Below are 24,856 nucleotides of genomic sequence, written 5' to 3' on the forward strand. Positions count from 1 at the left end.
AGCAGAGCACCTCTTTGGCCCTCTTCAAAAGGAACCTTGACGACTGGATGGAAGATAGGAAATTCACCCCAGGGATCACGCCAGTCACTCTGCTAGACAGGGGTCCAGGGAAGTGAATATTGTGGGAAGAAATAGCCAGAGAATTGTTATAGCTAGGCTTGCATAGGCCCTAGGGCCGATAGCATAGTAACACCCTATGGACCTATGAACCATATATAGCAGTCAGACACAGGCCCAGACATGGGACAGGGTGTTAATATTGTTCCTCCAAATGTAGACAGTTGGTAGAATGGTTTTGTATTAGCTTGCATTTTCTTATGGGTATGACATCTGCTTCTCAACTGTCTGTCACTGATGTTTTCACATCAGCCTTTATCGTTTTTCAAATTGTTTGGCAGGAAAATGCAATGTTATGAGAAGCAGAACAGATATGTGAGGCATACGTGTGGACATTCTGTGACACGCTGTCATTCCAAGGGTATGGATGGTCCCCCTAACATGTTGTCAGTACTGCACAGTAACGTGGCAGGCATTTATAACCTGGCACTACACTGACTTGTCACAACTGGCTGTTCTACTAGGCACTGAGTAGGTTACTCTGAGCTGTGTACTGTCCATATGTGTGGTCCCCTGTCCCTCTATTGTCCAGCTTTCCTGAAGTAGCAAATATTGACTTCTGGACAGTGTGTACAACTCCTACTGTAGGTGTAGCTGACATGCAAAATAATTGGCATGGCCAGTCTCAAACCATGGAGCCTGTCAACCACAGTACTGTACTTAGTCCACTAAGCCACAACAGCCAACAGTAAGTGCTGTCTACTTCCTGACAGTATTAACCATGCACATACATAGCACAGTGATCCCTGCATATTGTGGACCTGGAACAAGTTAGCAAGTTGATTGAGACAGCTGTGGGAATGTGTTGTCTGCTGCTATTACCCTGCAAACATAAATGTTACTGCATTTCTATGGGAATACAGGTGTGTTGGGGGGAGGGGGCATACCTCTCAACTGTACACATTTCCACAGACTGTCCAGATGTTTGCCTCATATTTTGGGTTCATTTATCATAGTATTGTGGTTGTCTTGAAAAATATTGGCATATCATTAAAGACCGAAGTTAGAATGAAAATGACAGACATTTGAGTTTCAGACTTCTTACCCTTCAGATACTTAATGCAACTTAACGCCTCTAATATCACCGTCTAAGTTTGTAACAGCAATATTTCATACCTGTCCCTATTTGTGGGCCTTTGCCACACATTTCTTTATGGCTTTGTACAAATGATTTGCTATGAGAGGCTGAGAGTTGTGTATGGAACTCCAACATTGACATCCATGTATGTGACCTATGACCCCATAGTTTCTTAGTCCCCCACATATACCGCGGTGAGTTTTGCCACCTTGGGGACTACTGCATATTCTGGGGCAGCCAGTATTTGGTGGACATTTCCTGTTGTCCCACATAGCTGTCAGTTGTCTGCCACTCTCACGGTAGCCCACCCCATTCCCTTGCATACATGTAGCAATACCCTAGATATGTCTGCACAGTCTACTACTCCATTCATTTGTTGTTAAGAAGATTGATTTACCTTGTGCCTGCAGCAGTTGTGAGGACAGTGCTTTAGGACTGACTCTGTTCAATGCATGCAGTACACAGTCTATACATGGTAAGGTACAGGTAGTATGATGTGTGTGGCATCTTTTTACTGTGTGTGCAAGTCAGAGTGAGGTGTCAGTCCCTGGGTCCCTAGGGTGTTAGTGTATGTGCTATGCATTGCCTCTCTGCCAAGGCCAGGACATACTGGGCATGCCTACATCTGCCTACAGGGACAGGCTCAGGGGGTTCCTCCTCCAAGTCCCCCTGTGCCTGTGGGGACCTTGGCAATGGTGGGGGGCTGTGTGTCCCCTCTCTGTCATGTTCCTGCCACAGCTGTTTCTGCAAGATCATATTGTGTAGCATGACAGATACTATGAACATGTGTGCACATGTGGCTGGAGAGTACTGCAGGACTCCACCAGATATGTCAAGGCAGCAGAACCATGACTTGAGCAGCCCAAAGACACACTCTACAATGTTGCTAGTTTGTGTGTGTGCCTCATTATGGTGTTCTTCAGTGGATGTGTGTGCATTTCTGATGGGTGTCATCTTTCACAGTCCCAGTGCATAGCCAGCATTCCCCACTATATGGCCACATGGGATGTCACCCTGGCAAATGCCTAGTACAGCTGTGATGCGTGCCAGATGTGGGAGTTGTGATAACTGCCAGGGCTGCCAGCACGCACATTGATGATAATGCCCTGGGCATTGAACATGACCTGGCAGTTGATGGAGTGATACCCCTTACAGCTGACATAGACTACTGTCCTCATTGGGTAGTGCTTTGATGTGCACATGAGTGCAGTCTATGGCACCCAGTACCTCTGGGTAGTGTGCTGCATGGTGGAAGAGATGCACATCGGTCCTCTCATCAGAGGTGTTGGGGGAATAAATGTGCGCACTGGCATGTGTTAGCATGACATCCAGGAACTGATGGAGTATCCTGGCTGTGGATGCCTGTGAGATACCCATGATGTCCCCAGTATGTCATTGGAAAGTACCCATAGCTATTATCCTTAAGGCTACACATACCTTTGTTTCCACTGGGATGGTTTCCCCTCTGTTGGCTCTTGGTCTGAGGTGAGGGTGAGTTCCTGTAGTATGTCCCTGTCCACCCTGTATTGCTCTACTATCTCCAGCTCATGTAGCCCCTGAAAGGTTACCCTGGGTCTGAACACTCTCCTCCTTCTCAGTCTGGGCCACTTGTCAGCATCATCGTCATCACTGACCTCAGCCTGTAGCACATAGAGATGTAGCAAAGCAGCAGCCCCTTTTATTTTGTCAGTTAAAATCCCCAAGTGTGTACTCCAATGGTACAGAATATGTGGGAAAATCGGAGATTGAAGGGTGTCTGCATAGTTTATACGGATGTGCTGCAGAGGCAGCTTGAGTAATTGGCTGACTATTACACATTCCACCTGTCAGCTATATTATTGAGGTGTTTGAATGGGCCAGTTTGAGTGGCAGAGGGCTAATTAGTCATTTATAGTTGATTGGCTTTTTTAAGCCATTTCCTTTTATTTTTTTTTTCAAATTTCCTCCACTTCAAAGCCCCACACTGTGCCATGCAAACCTGCGGCTCCAGTGTAAACATTGCTCAGCAGATTTGAACCTCCCCTGCACATGAGCACGCTTAGCTTTTCTTTAACTAGCTAAACACAGCTTAGCAACCTCAGACAACCCCCCCCCCCACTTAGCTGTGCTTAGCTGAGCGCAAACAGGAGTTGCTGAGCTCCAATCTGGTTACACAAACCGTGACACACCCCCTTTTCATGTCAGTTATCTCTTCTGCCTACACTAGCATAGTTCTAGCCCTTACACAGTTAGTACCTGCAGACATGGTGGCCCATTTTGCTATTCAATAAAATTAGCTCATTTACATACACCTAATTGCATATACCCTAGATACTGCACTACATCAGAGCCTATGCCTTTAGCAACCACTATAACCTACCATTGTATGACTCTGCATGCTGGCCAGTATAATGGGAAAATTCAATATTGCTCTCAATGTCATATTTTACAATTTTATTTTTTTTATTTTTTTTGCATGCTGCTTAAACATGGCATATGTGATAAAAAAGTTTAATTTTTCATTAATTGCATCACTTTTAAATGTCAATGGCCATAGTTTTGGCCATTTGCATATCTACTGCACCTACTACATGCTTTTATTTGGCCTGTCACTGCCCCTGTTTCATTTTTACATTCCAGTACATGGTTACTAACTGTGTACATTTTTCCTGCAGATATGGCCCCTCCATAGATGCCTTTCTAGTTCCTGGATCACAAAATCAAATAATTTGCATGGTTTTCACCAGCAGATGAGGTGATTTGCATTCCACAATAACTTTCGTATCTGCACTGTGTCTGCACACCCGTTCATGCACCCAGCCTTGTTTCCTGGATTGCTTGGTGGCCATATTTTGTGTTCGGGCCATAACACTATTCCTACATGGAGAACTGCTCCATGTAGGGTTTATTAAATTCCCCCCTGTAATAATGAAACAGGAACAATAGAAATCATTTAATTTAATCCACCTAGACTATAAGCATACATTTTAAGCTGCCAACAGTTCTTTCATTTCTATTAGAATTTTGTGCACCACCTCTCAAATCAGTTTTCTTCCTTTCAGTACCAAAGAACAGAAATTCATGATGTCAGTTGTCTTCTATATGCTTAAATAGTGAATTTGTAACATCTTTCTTTTTAACTTCATACAAATGTTCATATATTCTGTTTCTTTGGTTTTATCAGCTGTGTCTTTTTTTGGTTTTTGCATATGTAATACAGGTTTTTCACAACTGGATCTGGTTCAGAAGAATTTATTGTTGCATTATGTTGCTAACAAAATTAATGACTGTGAATTCAGTCACCTATATTATTTATTGGTACAAGTCAGCATCATTTGTAGAACCATAATGATCAGAAGAGATTTAAGTTATTAAGGAAAACAGATTTGATGTTAAATATAGTGAATGGTATGTTCTAAGAGAAGGGACCTGCTTCACAGTTAGAAGAAATTATAGAGGGTTAAAACTGTGTAAAGTTTCCTGAAAGAAAGAAACACAAAAATAATTACATGTATAAGATATCAGGACAGTTATTGATAAAATGAAAACTATGAAAAAAGTATAAAAAAGGAAATGACCTGTAATTGTGTACAATTTTAGGATGATAAATATTTTTTTCACTTTGTAAATAAAAATAACAAATTTGTCATCAAACAGAAGGCCTGTGGTAAAACACATTCAAGAAATTGAGTTGATTTTGGACATCTGAGTTAATACTGTGAATAAGTTAAATATTAACACAAACAAACATTAAAATAATTTACTTGCAAAACAATGACTGCTTGAATATATTTATAAATAGTGCCATCACATAGTTAGCATCATAATTTTTTCCATGTGCCATTCATCTTATAGTTTACATAATATTTAAATAAAGTAATTGGCTATTTTTTATATTGTATATTCTACATAACACTAACAACAATTCTGACATTTAGTATCATCAGTGGTGAAAATAAATCTCATATATTTCTTGCTAATTTTCTTGAACATATTTTTCATCCTTTACCAAACATTTTTGAAAAGAACGTGACTCTAATATCCTCATGAATATCATAATCAAATGGTATGGGTTCATAGCTCCATATGTGTTTAATAGGCTAATGACTACAGGGCCCTTTTTAAGCCTAGCAATGCATCCCAAATCTCTGACAAATTATGATACCCTTGATAAGTGTAAATAGGGGCTTTAGAGATTAAACATTCACAACCAGGGCCTGGGATATGAACCACTTACAGGTTGTCTGTGTCCATTAGAGACATATTATTCAAACCAGGGATGAATTTCCTGTTCCCCATCCAAATGCCCAAGTTCACTTGAATTGGGTTTGGAAGGAACTTTGCTTCACATGGATGGGAAACCTGTTCCAGAGATGGGGTAGTCCCTGGGATACATGCCTGTATCTCCAGCAGGTCCTGTTTATATCACAGGCAAGGTTAAAGTCTTTAGAATGAGTAATTGTGGTGTTGATTGTTCTGTGAATATGCAGGAGGTCCATCAGAGTGGGGTAGGGCAATGCCCTGTATGCCAGCCATAGATCTCCCCTCAAAATCCTGTAGGAGACAGAATACAGGTATAGGGCCTTGAGGTGGTCTGCATAGGACATTGTACTTATGCCCTATATTCTTTTAGTGAGGAACCTCTGTGGATGCTCCAATTGTTGGATATGCCTGGTTAGGTACATACCAAAGGGGGCATTGTACTGAATTATAGGTCTGATGAATGCTGAATATAGTGAAACAATGACTTCCTTGGAGTTAGATGCCATACCTTTGTTTATAACTTCCTCATCATAGAATGATTTCCTCACTACTGTAGACATGTGATGGTAAAAAGCTAGAATACTGTCTATGTGTGGCCCTAAGTCCCTGACTACTGGATCAACTCTAAGGGTCATGTTATCAATATGATAGTTATCAGGAGTGGATGACTTCTCAAAGGATGCTATTATGCATTTCTTGGCATTTAGTTTTACTCCATGGCTCTGACAACTGTTGTTTGTCTGTATCAGCCCTACCTAGAGAAAGTTTGTGTCAGTGTGGGGTTTAATAACAGCTCATAATTTGCAATCATCTGGAAATTTAGTCAGCCAGAGATCATTGACATTGGCCTTGACTCCAGGGAAGTAAATGCAGAAAAGGAGGGGTCAAGGACCGATCCCTGAGGGGCTTCACTTGTGACTGGTCTCTTTGTAGAGGTGGACTCCTCAATTCTAACTTCTAGGGTTTTGTCTGTGAGCCAGCTGGCTATCCACCAGGTTACATACAGATTTGTGCCTAACATCTTGAGTTTGTCAACAATGGCAGAGTGGGGTATTTTGTCAAATGCCTTTTCCAGGTCAAGGTAGGCAGTGGGAACCATTTTGCCCTCATCAATTGCTTTGGTAACCTTCTCAAATAGATCCTCCAGGTTTAGTAGTCATAACCTGCCCTAGACGAAACCAAACTGGGTTGGGTCCAGTGTATGGTGGTTTACTATATCACTATTTATCATTTCCATGATAATTCTTTTCATGGTTTTACATATAAGACTAGTGAGACTTATGGGTTTGTAGTTTCTAGGGTCTGTTGATGGCCCAGCTTTGTGTAGAGGGATAACTGCTGCTGTTCTTCATTCATGAGGCACAAAGCCTGTTTAGAAGCTACAGTTAAACACCAATTCCAGATGGCCTGATAGGTCATGTTTCATGCTATTTAAAAGGCATCCTGGGATATTGTCTGGACCCACTGATCCTGTGTTTTTGGCCTTAGATAGAGCATTAAGGACCTGCTCCCTAGTGATAGCAGGGGACATTATATTTGATGGTATTTTTTGAGGGAAGATTGAAGGGGAGTGAGGAGTAAAGCTGGAGTTGAATTTATTGGCCAGTAGGTTTGCTATATTCCGGCTCAGTATAGGTGGCTTCATTTGCAAAGAGCTCGGCATGCAATTGTGTATTCCCTTTGAGGTTGCAGACATAGCTAAAGAATGTCTTGTGGTTGTCCTTGGCCTGGGAGGCCAAATTTAACTCAAATTTGGTTTTGGTAGACTTTATTTGTTCTCTGAGTTGTTTGTTTAATTTTATGAGTGCTTTTATCCTGCTGGGTGCTGCACCTACTAATTCTTGCCATGATTTTCTTCCTTGTGTTATACAGCCTATTGATTTTGTGATTCTGCCAGGGTGGCTTGTTTTTTTAGGTAGATTTCTACTTCTTCCTGGTGGGTACAGTTGTCTCTATGCAGCTATTAATATACTTGTACAGGGTTTCTGTGAACAGTTCTGTATAGGCAGCAGTGTTCTCATGGTTTATGGGGGCTTGAAATTGTGCCATATTATCACTTAACAGCAGGAAGTTAGCCTTAGAGTAGTTCCTGAATATTCCAGGTTTAGCTAGACGTCCAGATTTTCTTTTTACTTCAAAGGAGAGCATTTTGTTGTCTGACCTTACCAGGGAAGACATTAAAGTAGGGGGGGTGTGCTGCACTCTCCCATATTAGTGAGGAACAGATCCAGTATGGTTGCACCCCTGGTTGGTGTAATGACAGTCTGGTCCAGGGAGCTTGTGTTTACAAAATCCAAGAATCTCTGTGTCTGTACATTTGGTGTCGTATAGGATTCCCAGTTAATAGTGGGGTAATTTAACTCACCCATGAATATGGTACTGGGTTGGATGGTGAGTGTTTCCAGTAAGTTTAAATACATGGCATGGGTTTCCTTAGTCATAGAAGGGGAGCCTATAGCTTTCAAGGAAGTGGTATTGGATTTTTCTTATGGTGATTTGAACATGGAGAAGCTCCAGTGCATTGTCCTGTTTGACCAGCCTTGAGGTTTATTTATTTTTGATGTAAATCGAGACGCCTCCACCTTTAGACCCTGTCTGTGTAGTATCTGGTCTAAATGTGCGGAAGGAATAATAACCTTACATTCATGATGTGCTCTCCATGGCTGTAAATCATGTCTCAGTGACTGCACAGATGTCAGCATTCTCCAGAGTGAAGAGAGTTTCTAGGAAGTGGAGTTTTTTGTTTGGACTCCTAGCATTAAGCAGTCATACCTTTAGATTTTCTTGGTTTTGATTTGCTATGTCAGAAGTACTTTCAGTTTGGCATTGCCTAAAAAGGCACTATGGGGAAGACAGCTAACATTTGAAAGCCTGGGGGGGGGGGGTGCAGACAATCCTTGGCAAAGCAACGTGGTCTGTTGACCATATCCTTCCATGCTGAAAAATATTGCACCCCCTTAGAATTACACCAGAAACTAAGCCAATTATAAAATCAGTCATCTTTTGTTTGTATTGTGGCATTATCTTTGGAGAAGGTAAAATGCTGCTCAGTGCTAGCCTCATACCAGCCTGAGACACATGATGCCTATCTTCATATAGTCTAGGGAGTAACATCTCAGGTAATTTACTCTCACGTGGACTATCACTGAGTCATACTGGTATTTTAGGTCCAATGACCTGAGTGCATGTGTGATGTGGTGGATCCTAATCCCTGTTAAGCAACTAACTGTGACTTTCCCATAACTCAGCCTAGTGAGAGGGATATCATTATGTCTCACAATGGAGTCCCCAAAGAACAGAATGTTGGATTGTGTGGTGGCTTGCCTTATGGGCTTAGAAGTAGAGGCTCCATCACATGTGGCTCTATGTGTTGATGTGGGTGTTGTTTGGAAAGAGTGCATCTGGGGGTGCTGAGGGTATTTGTTATGTGTACTTCATCTAGGAGGTTGTTGGGGTTTGGAATGTTACATTTAAGTGCCTCAGCATATGTGGGTCTGTATGTCTGCTTTCAATTGTATATGATGGGTGCAGCGTGTGTGTACTCCTGCCAACCTTATTGACATTAGGAGTACTTTTACATGAGAGCTTTGCCTCCAGTGACATTCTGTAAACAGGATCATAGTATCATAGGAGATTACTATGCTATTGAACTGGAGGTCATTTTAAGTCTAGCCATTTCAACCCAATGTAATATCACAGAAGTACTAGTCAACACCCAAGATTGCATTTAGTTATTTCTGCCCATGTCTAGGAGGGTTGTGGGACTATCTCCAGTAACAATTTGTGGTGCCCCATCAACTCATCCAGGTACCTTTTGAACAGTGTCATAGAGGTTCTCTGTTTCAGATGAATTGGTAGCCTGTTCCAAAGATGTGGAAGTCACTGTGAGATAAATCTCTCCCTCCAGCATGTCCTTTTTAAGTTGCAGGCATATTCAAGTCCCTGGAATGGGTAGCCCTAAACACATTTGATTGATGGATATGCAGTAAGTTCATTAGGTTTGGATCTTGGGTTTCTCTACAGGCCAGGCATAAGTCTCCCCCTAAGAATTCTATATGACATGGAGTATAGTGACAGGGATTTTAGTCGGTCCATGTAAGGCACATGCGGAGGCCCTTGATCTTTTTTGTTAGAAGCCTCTGAAGTCTCTCTAATTGCTGTAGATGTTAAGTAAGGTACATACCAAATGGGGAGTTATACTCGATTATGGGCTGGATAAATGCTGAGTATAGGGGGTTATAACTTCTTTTGCTCTCAAGGCAATGTCTTTACTAATCAAGTGAGCGATGTGGAAAGCTTTCCTTACAATGGTAGAAATGCAATGGTCAAAGTTAAGATCGTGGTCAATATGTGATCCCAGGTGCTTACCACTTCATGGGTACTTAAGATATTGTTATTCATTTGATAGTGTGAAAGGACATTGTTTGTGCTGACAGGAAGGATGATGCATTTCTTTGCATTCAGTTTAAGACTGTGACTAATACACCAGTCCTTCGTCTGTGTGAAACCATTCTGAAGTATACTGACATCATTTGTGGATTCAATGATTGCACATAGTTTGCAGTGTCTGCAAACTTGGTCATCCACAACCCTTTAATTTTGACTTGAACTTCTGAGAAGTATATATCAAACAGTAGGGGGCCCAGCACTGACCACTTTGGGACCCTGCTGGTAACAGGTCTGCTGGTTGACGTGGAGTCACCCACTTTGATATTGTGTCTGGTTTGTGAGCCTGTTGGTAACCCATCTTACAATGAAGGGGTTTACATTCAGTTTACTAAGCTTATTGGTAATGCCTGAATTTGGGATTGTGTCAAAAGCCTTTGCCAAGCTGAGGTATGCTGTGTGCACAGACTTGCCCTCATCAATGGCCTTGGTCACAATTTCAAAGAAATCCCACCAGATTTAACAGGCAGGATCTGCCCTTCACTAAGCTGAATTGGGTAGGGTCCAGGGTTTTTAGGTCACCTATGTCTTTATATTATGAGGTTCATAATAATACATTCTATGGCCTTATAGATGAGGCTGGTCAGGCTTATGGGTCTGTAATTCCCTGGGTCTGATGCTAGGCCACCTTTGTGGAGCAGAATAACTGTAGCTGTTACCTAGGAGGGTATAGTTTGCCTTGGTGAAGTTTTTTAGTCTGATTTCATCCTTTGTGAGTCCTGGTGTTAGTGTCAGTTTGAAGATGACTGATTTGTGGTCAAACTAACTAATGAAGGTACAACAGTTGCAGCAGTGCATCTGTTTGACATGAGGTGAAGACCAGATCTTGAATGTATGTTCCACTTGTTGGGGTATGGACAATTTGCTGCAGGGCATTTTAATTCACAAAACACACCAATAATCCTGAATCGACTGTATAAGACAAAAAGTGGTTCCAAGTCTCCAAGGAAGATAAAAAATTCTTTATTCCAACAACAGATAGTAAGTGCTTTCGTCAATGTTTATCTTTTTACGTAGGGAAAACTGAAAGGGCACTAAAGGACAGGATTTACGAACATATGAATAACATTAGAGTTAAAAAGGAAACCAGTGCCCTTTACAAACATTCATCCATTTGTAGTTCATTCAAAGGCTTTGAAGTTGGGATTATTGACTTGGTCAAAAATGATTTTGGGGGGGGGGGGCGATTTGAAGAATATATTACTTTATAGGGAAGTGAGATGGCAGTTGAGACTAAAGGCTAATATTTTCCCTGGTTTGAACGAATATATTAGCATTAAAGCTATCTTAGTTGACAAAGCAGGGAAAGTATAAAAAATCTCATTCCTGTCCATATTTATTAAATGTAACACATGTATGTAAATATATATACAACAATTGTTTGTACAAAGCAATTTTATCAAGTTTTTAACAATTTATTGTTTATGTATAAAAAACTGTTTTAAGTCAATATAGAAGTGTTTTAAATTTTATTAACATTGTTACTGCACATATTAGTGTGACAGATTAATTAATTAATTTTGTTCAGATGTTTTTAAAAATTTTCAACTTTATTGATTGATTGAGACAATTAAGGGTAGCATAAATATAGGAGTGGTGCCATTACAATTTTGTCTGATGAAGTCTATACTGGTAGACGAAAGTGCTTACTACCTATTTGAATTCACAAAGTCAAGGAACTTTTGTGCTAGTGAGTTTGGGTTAAAGTAGCTTTCCCGGCTAATGATGAGATAACTGAAATCCCCCATAACCAGTGTGTTTGGCAAAATTTGGTTTGTCTTCAGTAATGTTAAGTAGTCTTTATTGTTGCTGTGACCCATGGAGGGGGATCTATAACTGGCTAGGACTTGAATAGGGGTCTTACCCACTGTAACCTGGACTAGGAGTAACTCCATGGAGTTGTTCAGTCTAACTAGACATCAGGTGAATTTATATCTAATATAGATTAAAACACCACCTCCTTTGGTTTTCACACATTCCTTTTGTGGTCTAAAGGTATGGAAGGAATTGTAGCCTTGCAGGGCCAGGGTATGCTCTGAGGCCTTAAACCAGGTTTCTGTGACTGCAGAGACATCTATGTCTTGTAGTGATAGAAGTGCTTCCAGGGAGTGAAGTTTTTGGTTTAAGGTCCTAGCATTTAGCAGTATGACCCTTATTTTGTACTGATTGGTTAATTTCACACTGCTAATGTTGTTTTTGAGACCTTGCCTGAAAAAGGCACTATGGGGAGGCAAGATCCTTTGCAAGCAGCCAGAAGACTAGAGGTGCCAGGCATAGCCGGCCTTAGGCATAGGCCAACTAGGTGGCCGCCTAGTGTGCCACTGTAGGATGGGTGCTTTTCCAGTATTTATTTGGTGTAGGTAGACCAGAATGGGGGAATCTGGTTGGTGTGGGGGGGGGGGGATGCCGTGGAGCCCTTTTGCCTAGGGCACCAGCTGACCTAAGGCCACTGCTGGTGCCAGGTGGAAACTTTCTCTGGGAAAGCAGTGAGGTTTGTTGACCCTGGCTTCCAAGGCAGACAGGAACTGGATCCAGTTGGAATGACACCAAAAACTAAACCAATTATTGAAATCACTAATTTTTGCTTATACTGTGGCATCATTCTAGGTGAGGGTAGTATGGTACTCAAGGCTAGGGACATGCCTGCCTGGGACACATACTCAAAGTGCTCGATCATGTCACTCTTCATATAGTCCACTGAGGTACATCTCAGGTCACTCACACTAACATGAACTATGACAGAGTCATAACTGTACTTGTTGCTCTGCAAATGGATATTTCTGCCTGGGTTTTAAGGGAAAATTTGTTGAATCTAACTGTCTGGCTTTGGCACACAATTGCATGGCAGGGGGCATTGTTGAGTGATGTGCAAACAAGCAGAGACCTGCACAGATGCAGGGCCTAAATACCAGAAGTTAAAATTTGAAAAAAAAAAACTGTAACAAAATTTAAAAGGACCAATCTAGATGCTTATTCCAAGCCCTAGACTGGCCTCCCTTTACCAGTCAGATGCCAATCAAACACAATTCTCTCACAAAAGTGCATATAGGCTCCTTCCAGTCCAAGATGGCCTGGAAAATGTGCTCAGAACAAACAAACAAACCACTACAAAAATTCCAGAAGCAGCAGGCCTGGATCTGGGCTATGCAACAGCTACTAGCTACCCTAATTTCAGTGGGAAACACTAAAGAATATTTAACACCGCAGAAAAACAGCAGGAAGACACTAAAAATGTTTAAAATAGCAGTAAATCAGCCACGAGGCACTAAAGAATGATTTAAACACGTAATAGATAAGTTAATTAAGTACTGTTTGGTAGGAAAACCAGAGCAAGCAGAACATATAGCTTTAAAACTGTGAAAAATACCAGTAAATACTTAACAAACAGTGGAAACAACAAAAAAGCTTGCTAGTGTAAACAGCAATAAAATCTGATTTTACAGACCCTATGTAGCAGGCAATTGCAGTATAACAGTGTAGTCTGGTACACAAGTAAATGAATACAGTATAAATGTAGGCGGCAGGCAATAAAAAATACATCTCACATGCCTTATCAGTTTGTTTGAGAATTAACTGGTTGTCAGTAAACATGAGGCAATTTCTACATTGACTCGGGATGCCCATATCCACCAAGATTGTTACAGAGATAGTGGGAAAGTTTATATCAATGGCAACAGACCCTTTTTTATTGATTAGACAGTTGGAGTGAGAATATAAAGCAATGTCAGGAGTATCCGGTTTACAACTCTGAGGACAGTGTTTGTCACTGCAAACTAGTTGTCCTGTGAACAACTAGGTATTGATGAAATTTCACTCATGCTTTTACAGGAGAAAATGTCACTCAAGGTGTCTGTGTCTGTACAGGGCACTGCCAAACACTTGAGGGGAAACTAATATATAGACCCTGAAAATTTACGGATTAAGAATTTAGGCAGATATTCTGAAGTTAGAAATGTTAATGAATTCTCTTAAGTTATACCTTGATGTATGCGGGTTGATGTTTCTTACAGTGTATTGGTTCCTTTTCTGATAAGGTTTTATTAGAGATTTTAAGGTGATACGTAGAATACTTATTTTCATAACTAATCCAAAATAGCTTGTATTATTGCATTGATTATTATATTTGCATAGATCATTGCATAGCTTTTGTGCACTATTTGTATTTGTCTGTTTCCCTTTGGAAATGGGTTTTATTTTTTTTGGAAGGTAATATTCTCCTGGAGAAATCTGTTTTGCAAATAATTCTCTACATATTTTAATACTAGAATATAATTTTTCATTCATATGCGTGCATGTGTGTATGTGTGTGTGCATGTGCATGCGTGTGTGTGTGTGTGTGTGTGTGTGTGTGTGTGTGTGTGTGTGTGTGTGTGTGTGTGTGTGTGTGTGTGTGTGAGAGAGTGTGAGAGAGAGAGAGAGAGAGAGAGAGAGAAAGATATGTTTTTTGGTATATATCAAAACAAGGTGTTTCTCAATTTTTAGTAATCATTCATTTTAGTATACCATTGGCTGGAATTCTGATGTATTTAACAGGCTTGGAAAAATTTCTGATTCTGTATTGCCTCTTTTTCCTTGATATTAAATGCATATTGCAGATACACTATCTAGAATGAGTTTTGTGTGTTGAAGAGATGCCTCAGCATTCTGAATAGTTCATTAAAATATTATCTTTCTCATTATTCACCCACACATCTGCCCCATATAAGCTCTAAGCTATATATCTAATGCCTAGTAGCATTAATACAGTACACACCTTATTTCTTGTAAGGCTTTTTAAGATCATTTGCAATGTTTTACATTTTTGTTAGCACATAGGTTTTCTACTTAGTCCAACCCAGATATTTATGATGAAATACTTGTACAATTTTCTTCCCGTTTATCAATAACTGGTTTAAAAGCCCGCATTTGCCTGGGTTTGCACTTGTTTAAGCTTCGTGCAGTGGCGCTGAGCTGAGGTAAGCTATTACTGGTGCCAGAAAGACTGCTCTTCAGTTTTTGCCTTAGATCTTGCTAGTTCTTTCTTTCTCTCTTGCACTTCAAATAGCTTAATCTCTTTGTACTTCAACAGGTTTTTCTAGCAATTAATGTAGCACACCTAATTGCCATCAGCACTAGTCGCTCTTCATGGAAAGCTCCAGTACTTAGTAGTTATGACCACCCCTCCTGGCATGATTAAAGGGCAGTTCTCTGTGCTTTCTCCTAGTAACCTGGTGCACTTGGGCATTCTGAGGCAGTGTAGCAACTGCCTCATGTTCATTGACAACCCCCTCCTCTTACTTCCCAACAACAATTTACCCAAACAGCAGAGACCTCCAAGACAGAAACACATTCAACCACCACAACTTTGCACAAACCACAGGACACATAGCTCACCTCCACAGTGCGCCCCTCAACCTAAATCCTTAAGGCTACACACCTTGCCCAATACACTAATCATAGGTGACTCAATAGTGCGGCACACAGATGTCCCACTCACTAGGTTGAATAAGGAGAAGGTAACAGTCAGCTGTCTATCAGATGCCAGAATCCAACACATAACACACACACTCAGGTCATTCCACAACAAGTACAAATATGATTTTGTCATTGTCCATGTGGGTGTGAATGACCTGAGACTCTCCTCCCTGGACTACATGAAAAGATACATGGAGCTCTCGGATTATGTGGCCCAGGCAGGTATGACTCTAGTCCTGAGCAGTATCCTACCATCACCCAGAATGATACTGCAGTACAAACAAAAAAATGATTGACCTCAACGATTGGCTAAATTTCTGGTGTCATTCTAAGGGGATCCAGTATCTGTCTGCTTGGAATGACATGACTGAGAGACCTCGATGCTTTGCCAGAGATGGCCTGCATCTGTCACCCCTGGGTTTTTGGGTACTGGCTAAGGCTCTTACTACCCCTATAGTGCCTTTTTAGGTAGTGTTTCAAAGACCAGATTACCACTGTAACAGCTATAAATAAATGCAATCTGAGGGTCATGCTGCTCAAGGCTAGAAGTCTAAATCTCAAGATGCACTCACTCTCACTTGAAGCACTCCTCAAATTTGAGAACATTGACATATGTGCTGTAATGGAGACCTGCTTTAAAGCAGCAGAAAGCACCCCTGCAATACCAGGCTATAACTCATTCCACACCTTTTGGCCCTGAAACATGGACTAAAGCTCCAAAGGTGGTGGTGTCTCCATATTCATAAAGGATATGCACACCTCCAGACTAGTAGTCCAGCATAATGCATCTGAGATACTTCAGGTACAACTAACATTGGGTAAGATGGTGATCCAGGTCATAGTCTGCTATAGGTCCCCAATCATGTCCCTAGATTCTCACTCCATGTTCCTAAGCACATTGAACTCTACCAAGGCCCAACCCAACACTCTCATACTAGGAGACTTCACTTACCCTTCCATCCACTGGGAAAACTACTCAAGCACTAAGACACTGGCCCAACGCTTCCTGGAATTCATCAGTTTCAATGCCCTGGACCAGCTCATTCTGACCCCCACTAGAGGAAGCAACATCCTTGACCTGGTTTTTACTAACATGTGCGACCATTGCTCTACACCAATAGTCAATCCTTCCCTGGTCAGATCTGACCATAAACTAATCACCATGGAAATCCACATCTCAGCCACACCCCTGCAAAGGTATCCACCTTGAAAAACTTCTCCAAAGCTGACTTTGGGCTCCTAAAAACAGAGGTGGCGAAATTCACGGCACCCATGCCATTGGAAAATAGCCGCATGACTGCCAAATCATACACCAATGCACTGTATTAACATGTATATAAATGCATGGAACTAGCCATACCCAACAGAACCAACATGCTCTCCCCCCAAAAATGAAGCCAATTTGGTGGTCCCCTGCCATTAATAAACTCTACAACAGAAAGAAGAAACTATTGCAGAAAAAGATGAAGTCCCAAGACTGGAAAACCTCCCTTATTAGACTCAACAAAAAAATTGAGATCCCTCATCAGATTCCCCAAAGCCAGCTATGAAGGCAGAATTGTGGAAGACACTAAAAACAATTGCAAACCCTTCTGTAGTTATATCAAGAGCCTCCACAGCAATACTCATATTTGCTCTGAGTTACTGCACAATGGCACCTCCTATACTGAGCCAACAAATATTGCCAACATACTAGCTGACAGATTCAGTGCCAACTTTACCCCTCCCCCCAAAGGACCAATCACAATACAGGAAGAATGCCAGGCACCCAGCATTACTGCAGCACAGGTTAAAGCTGCATTGTCCAAGGCCTAGAATACAGCTTCCATGGGACCCAATAGTATCCCTGGCTGTGTTCTACATGAACTACAAAATGAACTGGCACCACATCTGCGTGCCCTGTTCAGTCACAGCCTCAACTCAGGCTTTGCCCCTACCGAATTGAGCACTGTTACAGTTATCCCTCTCCAAAAAGGGGGACCGACTACAAACCCTGGGAATTCTCGTCCCATTACCCTGATGAGTCTGATATGTAAAGCTATGGAGCACATCATCATGGACCTGATTAACAACAATATAGGAAATCTCCAAATTCTAGAACCCGTGGAATTTGACTTTGTGAAAGGGAGATCATGCCTGCTCAACCTGGTTGACTTCTTTGAGTCAGTCACCAGAGCTGTGGATGAAGGTAAGGCAGTGCATACAGCCTACCTTGATCTGGCCAAGCCCCTTGATACCATTCCTTACTCAGGAATTATTGATAAACTCATCAAACTAGGCATTAACCCATATATCACAAGGTGGGTTGCAAATTAGCTCACAGATAGAACACACAGTGTGAAAGTAGCGGACTCCAAGTCAGACTGCCGACCAGTCATAAGTGGAATCCCACAGGTATCGGTTCTGGGTCCTTTCCTGTTCGGCATCTACTTTTTGAAGTCCAGGCCAACGCAAATGGACTCTGGATGACCAAGTTCACAGATGACTGCAAGCTGGGAGCCATTATTAACTTCCCAAGTAATGCAGACATCTTACAGAAAGGCCTCACTAAGACCAATGACTGGTGTCAAAACCATGGCCTTAAGCTTAACGCCAAAAACTGCTTCATCATCCCCTTTGGTAAAAACTCAGTTAACACTCATTACCACATCGATGGGAGCCCACTGAACACTGAAGGCGTTATAAGAGATCTGGAGATGCAGGTTGACAGCAACCTCTCCTTCGACCACCACATTGCCACTGTGGTCAGAAAGTCCTTCTATATGGCACATCTCATTACCAAGGGTTTTGCATCCAGGAAGAAAGAGGTCATTGTCACTCTCTACTCTTCCCTCATTAGACCAATCATCGAGTATAATGCTCTATTTGGCATGTACCTCACTAGACACCTGCAACAGGTGGAGAGGCCACAGAAGTACCTCACAAAGAGGATCCTGGGCATTAAACTCATGTCTTACATGGACAGACTCAAAAGACTCCAGCTACTCTCTGTCTCATATCACCTACTTAGAGGCAATCTCTGCTTGACTTACAAAGCCATGTCTCACCCAGCTCTGTTAGAAATGCTACATCTAAAGAAATCCCAGTCCCTCTTCAACACATGTTCCAGAGACCTCAACCTCATTACCACAATCAACATAACATGCTGGAGGGACAGGTTCCTCACCCAGAGACTGCCCATGCTCTGGAATAGACTTCCTATACATGTCAAGCAGAGCACCTCGCTGTCCCTCTTCAAGAGAAATCTTGATGAGTGGATGGGTAATAGAAAGTTCACCCAGGGGATCACTCCAGTGGCCCTTCTGGATAGAGGCATTGGAAACTAGCGTTGGGCGGCATGATGCCAGGGCACTTCTATGAGCTAGACTTGTAAAGGGTCCAGGATCATTAGCCTAGTACACATCTATGAACCTATGATAGTTTGCTGTTTTTCTTTCTATCAAAAAGTAATAATATACTTATCTCTATACTGATTAGAAATCTGTATTTTTTTGTCATACTTTCTAATATTCTGACTTGGTTTGCCATTGCAAGTAAACGATGTTAACAAAAGCAGGCTACCTAATAACAAGGATAAATATTTAATTTATCTTTGATATATCTTTATCTTTAGATTGCGATTTCTCCATTACTCTATCTATGTGTGTTCATAGGTTCATTGATATATGCTATGCTAATAACCACTGGGGCCTTTATAAGTCTAGCTGTGTGACCCAAATGTAACCCATGGGATATTTTGTCTTAGAGGTTGTTTCCAGGGATTATATTTTATTTAGGGCATGATATAATTGCAGCCTCTGTCCATCAGAGACATAGGTGTCAGACCAGTGGGAAATTTATAATTTCCCATCCAATGGTACAGTTTACACTTGAATAGGGTTAGGGAAGGGATCTTCTTTACATGGCTGGGAAGCCTATGCTAGAGACTGGGAATTGTCTGAGATACATACATGTCCCTCCAACATGTCTTATTTAAACTGAAAACAAAGCTTAAATCCTTGGTTATAGTAGTTCTGATGCTGTTTTGTGGATATGCAAAAGGTCCATCAGGCCAGTATCCAAAGAGGCTTTGTATGTCAGGCATAAATCATCTCTTAGCAGTCTGTAGGAAACAGAGTATAGGGATAGGTCTTTAAGAGTAGACTGCAGAGGGCATTGTTTTTAAACCCTGTATTCTTTTGTGGGGAACTTCTGTGGATGCTCCAGTTGTTGCACGTGCCTGGTCAGGTACAAACTGAGAGGAGCATTATACTCAATAATGGGTCTGAAGAGGACTGAGTAATGTTGTATGATGACTTAACTGGACCTAGATGCCATGCCTTTACTTAGCAGTTTATTGACATAGAATGATTTTTCTACCAATTAAGACACATACTGATCAAAACCAGGTTTCTATCTTCATGAGTCCCTAAATCACTAACTAGGATGCCTACTTTTAGGGTATTTTATTGATGGGATAGTTTCCCCAGGTAGCTAACTACCCAAAAGGTATTATTATGCATTTCTTGACATTGAATTTTAAGCTGTGACTTTGGTACCATTTCATTTGTCATGAAAATGTTCATTTTCATGGTCATTTCTCTGTGTTAGACCTTCCTGTGAAATGTTAGTATCTCTGGGATTGCAACAATTGCTTCCAGCTTGCAATCATCTGCAAACTTGGTAAGCCAGATGGCCTTGTCATTGGCCTTCACTTCGAAGAAATAGATAGCAAAGAGGAGCAGACCAATCCTAACCTCTTGGGTCCTATCATTCAGCTATCTAACTATCCAGTAGGTTATATAGGAGTTTATGCCTAATTCCATGAGTTCGTTTAAAAAGCCTGAATGGGGTATTATACCAAATGCCTTACCTAGGTCAGGGAAGGTAGTATGCACCATTTTGCCTCACCCATTTAATTAGTAACCTTCTCAAATAAGTCCATCAGGTTCAGTAGGCATGACCTGACTTTGATGAAATTAGAATGGGTTGAGTCCAATGTCTGATGGTTTCTTATGTCAGTGTTAATTATTTCCATGATAAGTCTTTCCATGGCTTTGCATATGAGACTGGTCAGACTAATGAGTTTGTTGTTCCTTTGATCCATTGATGGCCCACCCTTGTGCAGAGAGATGACCATTACAGTCCTCCATTCACATTGCATGAAGGCTTTTCAGAAGCTATGGTTGAATAGTAATTCCAGTGTCCTGATAGGTCATATTTCAGGCTATTTAGGAGACATCCTGGGATATTATCAGGGCCCATCAAAGCTGTATTCTTGGTCTTAGTTAGAGCCTTTAAGGCCTCCTCCCTACTGATAGCTGGAGTGGTTATGCTAGAGGGTATTTCCTAGGGGGTACTGGGGTGAGTGGGGGGTAAAGTTGAAGATAAATTTGTCAGCTAAAAGATTTGTTATATCTTTTGGTTGTGTGAACATGGCTACATTCACCTGCCATTTGCATATTGTTATTCACTGCATTTGAGGCTTCAGACATAGCTAAAGAAAGCATTATGTTTGTTGTAGGCCTTGGACTCTCCTTTACCTCACAATTTGCTTTGTTGGAATTCATTTGTCTTATTATTATTTTTTCTTCTATTTGAAACCAATCTGCAAATTCATTTTTTCAATTAATGTCAACTGTAGTTTTTATTGTTATGCCATTCTTTCATTTTTATAGCATGCTTTTTTATATCCTTTTTTGGCATTATTTCCCAGAGCTTTATTCTGTCAACTTTGTCTAAAGCTTGTTCTGTATTTAAAAAGAGAGTATAAAACCTTTGCTTCCTTAACAATACACATATTTTTGCGGGCTTTCCTACAGTTGCAAGCAGTGAAATTGCTCAACCATCAGTACCACAAAGAAAAAAAAATCAGTGCTATTTTCCATAGGAAATCATTGCTGATATGGTCTTATGGTTTCTAAGTGTGTAATGATTCACTTCTGTTAAGAGATTTCCCCATTCCTTGAATTGGAGTGATGGTAGAGTCAGTATATATAAGTTTGGTTTTGTGTGGATGGTTTCCCCCACATTGGGGGGGGGGCAGGTGGGCTTGCCTCCCCTGCAAAAAACTGTTAAAGTCTATTTTTCCTTGATTCTGTGTTTTGGGATTTTTTTTTTATCCTTTCAGCTTGTCAGCTTTCAGGAAGTTGAAGTTTCATAGTAGAACATTTTTTTATGAAACTGATCAAGCTATTTCAGTAGATTTGTCCTCAATATAAGCAAATTGCAATTTTAAGAGACTCATTCATCTGCCTTTTTTGCTAACTTTCTCAGTAATGCAAAACTGAATATCTTCAAGGATGAATCTAGCAAAGTTATAGATCAATAAGTGTTTTGATTCCATTTGGTCAATATTTAATACTGTGGAATTATTATTCTCTCTTTCAAGGAAAATGGACATTTTAATTTTTCAATAAAATATGTAAATTAGACTCAGTGTTTTACCCATTTTCATGTGCACCTCTATATACTTAGTTTATAAGATGATCAGAGTGTAAGTTTTTATTATTTATAACCATGCTTATAACATCTGTGATCATTTTTACATCAAGGATTTCTATTATAACTTTACTGTTTTCATATGCATGATAACTTTCACTTTTGATTTCTCTTTTGTCTCTATTGTCCCTATGCTTTTTCCTAAAGAAATCAAACCACAGTGTTTTATTTATAAAGCAATCTAAAATTTTCTATAGCTCTTTATTTCTTTGATTATTCATTCCCAAATTTCTTTATATTGTATTCTGTCTTCTAACATTTCTTCCCATTTTCATTCAAAATATTTGTTACCTTATCATGCTAGTATTCATTACTTTTATCTTCTTAAAGTGTTTATAATCTTCCTCGTTCCTTGTCATAGGGTCTTTAATATTGTGTTATTGCATTTTAAATATTCAGAATATAACCAATCTTTTCATATGTTTTTTCTTTCTATGGCTGAATCTGGAAAATTAACTGCTTCGATTTCTTTATGCTCCTGTTAAATTTTCTGATGCCTTTTCCTTTTCTACAATTGTTCAGAAGTTGACTATATTTACTGAAAATTTTATTATTGCCTGTTAAACTTTTTAGCTGTGAGATATCTTCTATAACATCCCTATTGCTTACTGCTTTGTGTTCATCCTTCATTGCTTCTTATTCCCTCTTTTTTTGTATGTATAATATAATTATGTAATGGTTGCTCACATTATTCATTCTTTTTAATCATTCAATGATGTCTGAGAAATTCTCTTTCATACAATAGTTTATATCAGAAATTTTTCCATATACATTATGTATATAGGTAAAACTATCTTCCTCGTTACTCCATTAAGTATTGTTAAACTGTGTTTACTAGCTGTTTTCAACAACTCACTGTCAGCTTTTTAATATTTTTATCATCAGATGATTTGTATTGATTTTCTAAAATATTTCCAGTCCCGTATACCATAGGAATCTCATTTTATTTTATTTTATTTATTTTTATCAAATAATTTTATTCAACCAAGTGAGATAACAAGTAATCAAATTATGTTCAAAAGGCAAACAAGCCATAAAAGCCAAAGACCAATTTTCACAGGGTGTACCATAACAAGTGAAGTAACTTCAAATCCAGTGAGAATAATAAAAGTGAAAATTATATTCTAATAGCTTTTGAAGGCAGTTGCATAAGTATTGATCTGATGTTGTTAATCTTCACCTCATCCTTGATGGTGGGTTCAGTTCCGAACCCTCAGAACTGACTCGGCCATTTTTCCCGCTCATGCCATCCAAACTCTCGAGCCAGGCACTACCCATAATGCTCCTCACAGAGATTACCTCAGATCTTGTTTGTCAGACTTGCTTTTTCTTATTTCTCAATCTTGGCAGTTATTGTGTTATTCAAATTTCTAACTCTCTTTTTTTGATAATTCTACCAGCTGCTTCTTCTACTGTATTTTCCCATATTTTTGTCTGTAATTTCTGATAATCTTTTACTGAATGGTAAAGCTCTACAATTACCATAACTGGTAATCTTTCTCTATATAATACCTGTTTACCATTGCTGGTATTTTAGACCACGGTGGTGGTGCTGCGGTAGCGTTGTCGCCTCACAGTAAGATGCTGTCCAGTTCGATTCCCAGCTAGAGAGTCTTCTGCATGGAGACATGTGTGAATGGGCGTACCTTCGTTGAAGGTTGTGCGTCAGGCCTGGCAAGCCGGTACATAAAAATCAACTGCCAATCATTAGTGGACCGGACTTCCGCTGTGGTGACCCCTAACCAGGAAAAGCTGAAAGACACAAACAAACAAACAAACCATTGCTGGTATTTTCTCTTTTCTCCTTTCCAAAAAATATATATATATATATATATATATATTTCTTTCTATCTCCTTTATCATGATTATGGTGACCAAAAACAATCCCCCAATAAAAACCTTTAAAGGGCACCTCAGGATTTAAGAGGTGCAAGAAATGTGAAGGCAAAATGCCCAATTCTGATAGGCACATTTTATGTGTTTATTGTTTAGGCAAAATTCATCTTCAAGAAAATTGTGCGATTTGCTACGGTTTCTCCTCTCACACTTTAATGGAGAGGAAAAACAAGCTTGTGTTGAAAGGCCTATTGAAATCTTCCTTTGATGAGGCCATTTCTGGTTCTAAGGAGAAGACTGTGGAAGTAGGAACCTCTTCCCACAGTTCAAAGAAAAGATCTTCTTCGGTTCCAAGTTCTTCAGAACTAAGTAAGAAAATACCAAAAATTTCCTCAGCACAAAAGAGTTCTTCTGCTCTGGGAGACCTGACAAAACCTCAAAATTGACTTTCAAGCAGACGGATGTTTCGGTATCAGTTCTAATGGAACACTTGGTACTGAAGTCATCAGACGTTCCCACACTCCCACGAACCACTTACTCTCTGACTGTGGACCATTTCAGAGACACCCCTTTTGTGGAGGTTAGACCATCTAGGTCTCCTTCCACTTTATCGGTGAGGTCTACTAAAAGCTTATCTGAACAAGACATTATGAGACTAGTGGATCAGCTTCTTGTGGCAAGAGGACTGCCCTCAGTTCCAAGCCAATGTGGCGTCGAGACTATACATCCTATGACACTTACCTACATTCCTCCACCAACTCTACCAAGGGTCTACTTTAAGGACTCAAAAGATGAAAATCCCGAATCCAAATAGCGCGACATGTAAAGTGAGAACCGCGAATATGTCAAACGAAACCACAAAAGTGGAAATATCAAAGTCGCATAGTTGGCCCGTCTGCGGTATAGCTCCATAAGGTAAGTGTGCAATAGTTACGGACCTTAGGGTTAGGTTGAGGTTAAGGTAAGTGCATAGGTAGGTAGTGCATGTAAGGTTTTGTGTAGGTAATGCATGTAAGGTTTAGTGTAGGGTTTTGTTAAGTGTATGTGTGTGGAATATTTAGTTTGTTTTTGTATAGCTCTGTAGGGGAAGTGTGCGGTAGTTACGGACATTAGGGTTAGGGGGGGTTAGGGATAGTGCATAGATAGTTGTGTATGTGGGGTTAGTGTAGGGTTAGTGGTAGGGTTTTGGTGCTTTAATTTAGG

General features: G+C 40.4%; 1 pseudogene; it reads left to right on the forward strand.

Annotated features, from left to right (window-relative positions):
* The window catches only part of LOC122814209, a 178,802-nt pseudogene extending 154,703 nt beyond the window's left edge, over window positions 1–24,099 (forward strand).
* Window positions 24,100–24,856: the final 757 nt, after the last annotated feature.

Source organism: Protopterus annectens, chromosome 10.part0, assembly GCF_019279795.1.
Source record: "Protopterus annectens isolate FY-2018-M chromosome 10.part0, PAN1.0, whole genome shotgun sequence".
In the NCBI taxonomy this organism is placed as follows: domain Eukaryota; kingdom Metazoa; phylum Chordata; order Ceratodontiformes; family Protopteridae; genus Protopterus; species Protopterus annectens.